Below are 2911 nucleotides of genomic sequence, written 5' to 3'. Positions count from 1 at the left end.
TATATATATATATATATATATATATATATATATATATATATATGAGACGGACTACTTTCTGTTTCCGTCTTCAAATCATGTGATATTGCATTGAATAGTATATATTTTGAGAAATATTTTGTTTAACAAGTTAGATGGTTACGGATAGACAACCTTTCGTCTGATCTCTCATGAGCAGAACTTCGGCTAAACAACCATTTCATCAGGAAATCCGCACCAGCGATATTGCAGACCATGTCAGTAAAATCAATATTATGTTGACCCAATGCATTTCATGTGGTCGGGGGGCGGGGTCTATGAGGTATCAAAAGAAGCGGATAAATTGCATCTTTTATTTTTGCTTTCGTTTTATACTTCTTGTTCGTTTCTACCACTAAACTGCAGCTATGCTGGGGCCTTGAACGGTTAAGTCGGACAGATCAACACCAGTGCCTATCTGTTTTGAAAAAGTAAAAACTCTGGAATTCATATCAATTCTTAAACCGAAATGCTAAGTTAGGGTGAGTGAAACAAACCCACTCAGGTTGTCAAATGGCGCTGTGTGTGCGGAGGAGACACAAAAACAACTACATGCACTCACGTATGTATATGCGCGTGTATATATATATGTGAGTATATATACGACGGATTTCATACGTCGGGCCCGTCTTATAAATATACACACAATTTCTTGTCAATGTCTTCTGTAATTCGCTCACAAGGCTTTATCGGTAATGGGCAATAGAATACACTTGCCTAATATTCAGCGCAGTCGTAATGAACTCGAAATCACGTGGTTGCAAATCGAGCGTCTTATCCATACAGCCATGCATACCCTACGCCTATAAGGTATAGAACATTTTTATTATATCTTCTCATTGATGAAAAGATGGAGAAAAACAGCAAAATATAACACTAATAATTTTGAAGTTTGCAGCCCTAACCCCAACCCCAACTTTTTGCCGGCATGTTCTAGCCAAACTTCCTTCAAATCATATATTTATCTCTTTATTGCCCACAAGGGGCTAAACATAGAGGGGACAAACAAGGACAGACAAAGGGAATAAGTCGATTGCATCAACCCCAGTGCGTAACTGATACTTATTTAATCGACTACGAAGGCAAAGTCGACCTCAGAACGTAACGGCAGACCGCTAAGCTTTTCGCCCGGCGTGCTAACGACTCTGCCAGCTCGCCGCCCTCTTCAAATCATATATTGAAGTAAAGAACAGTGTTTTTCACCATTTTTTTTTTACCTGTGGACCCACTCCTGGCTCTAATTTTACTCAGATGGACGCTCCTAGCCATTTTATTATTTTCATCTTTTATTCTTTTACTTGTTTCAGTCATTTGACTGCGGCCATGCTGGAGCACCTCCTTAAAGTTTGTTAGTCGAGGAAATCTAACCCAAGACTAATTCTTTGTGAGCCTAGTACTTATTCTATCGGTCACGTTTTCCAAACCGCTAAGTTACGGGTGTATAAAACACCAGCATCTGTTGTGAAGCGATGGCGGGGGACAAACATACACACAAATATATTTATATGTATATATATATATATATATATATATATATATATATATATATATATATATACATATACATATGTAGATAGATAGATAGATATACATACATATATACATAAACACACACACACACACACACATATATACATATATATGTATGTATGTATGTATGTATGTATGTATGTATGTATGTATATATGCGACGGACATTTTCCAGTTTCCGTCTGCCAAATCCACTCAGAAAGCTTTGGTTGGCCCGAGGCTAGAGCAGAAGAGACTTGCCCAAGGTACCACGAGTGAAACTAATACTCGGAACCATGTGGTTGCTAAGCAAGCTTCTTACCACGCCACCACGCATGCGCTTGATGTTTAAAAACATCACAATACAATTTTATAATTAAATATTATTAGAAATTGTATTTTAAAACATTATTTACATATTTTATGTATTGTAGAAATACGACCAATTTAAAGCACATAATTTTTGAACAACAAAATCTTATATGAACCTCCAAGGGTCATATGGAGTCCGTTGAGAACCACTAGTCAAGAGTTAAGCAGAAAAACCACTGATCTGGCAGAGCTACTTCTCAAAATTTCGTTCGGAAGCAAACTATACAAGCAGCAACGTATTGAATCTCCACCATGATTTTTCTGTCGTTACTTCTACATATGCAGATGTTTTGAACTAGTGAGCTCTGTATCTGTTTACTCGTATCAGAACAATTACCCCCTGGGACAATTACCTTCCTTGGTTAATTACCCATTCTCCAATATATTCAGAAGTTTTAAATCATCTTCTGTTGTCCTCAGGGGTAGTTGTCCTTGCGGAGTTATTTCCCTGCGTGGGGGTAACTCTCCCAGACTCGTGTTTACTATAAGCCACTGAAATCAGTTTTTAGCCCAAGGAATTTTCTACTGTATATTTTGCCACATTTAAAAATCCTGCACCAGTCAGTTTGCCTGTTCTTCGCCAGAATTACAATTCTTAAGAATAATTCCCTTCCTGGAAAGATTTACGTTTTGGGAATCAATGTACATCCTTTACCATCAAAGCCAGCCAGCCAGCTAACCAGCCAGACATAAAAGTACTACAACAGCTCTAGATTATTCCATCATTCATAGTGTACGAAACTGTGCAAGAAAAATAGAGGGTGAGGTGAGAAAAAGATAGTGAGAGAGAGAAACCGAGAGAGAGACAGCGAAAGGGGAGGCGAGATTACATACATGTGTGTGTGTATGTATATATATGCATACATACATGAGTATATATGTATAAGTATATATTCATATATATATATAAATACACACACACACATATGCATATATAAAATGAGGTATAGATATACATGTATATATCTATATACATATATACAATATGTTTATGTTTGTATAAACAAATATA

At 36.8% G+C, this 2911-nt stretch overlaps 1 protein-coding gene across 1 annotated transcript in view; it reads right to left on the bottom strand.

The window, feature by feature from the left end:
• Positions 1 to 2911, bottom strand: part of LOC106881657 (probable serine/threonine-protein kinase ndrD) — a 163153-nt gene that overhangs the window by 59100 nt on the left and 101142 nt on the right. The window lies entirely within an intron of this gene.

The sequence above is a fragment of the Octopus bimaculoides genome, chromosome 11 (genome assembly GCF_001194135.2).
Source record: "Octopus bimaculoides isolate UCB-OBI-ISO-001 chromosome 11, ASM119413v2, whole genome shotgun sequence".
NCBI classification, from domain to species: Eukaryota; Metazoa; Mollusca; class Cephalopoda; order Octopoda; family Octopodidae; genus Octopus; species Octopus bimaculoides.
This window is presented reverse-complemented; position numbering and strand designations above follow the sequence as displayed.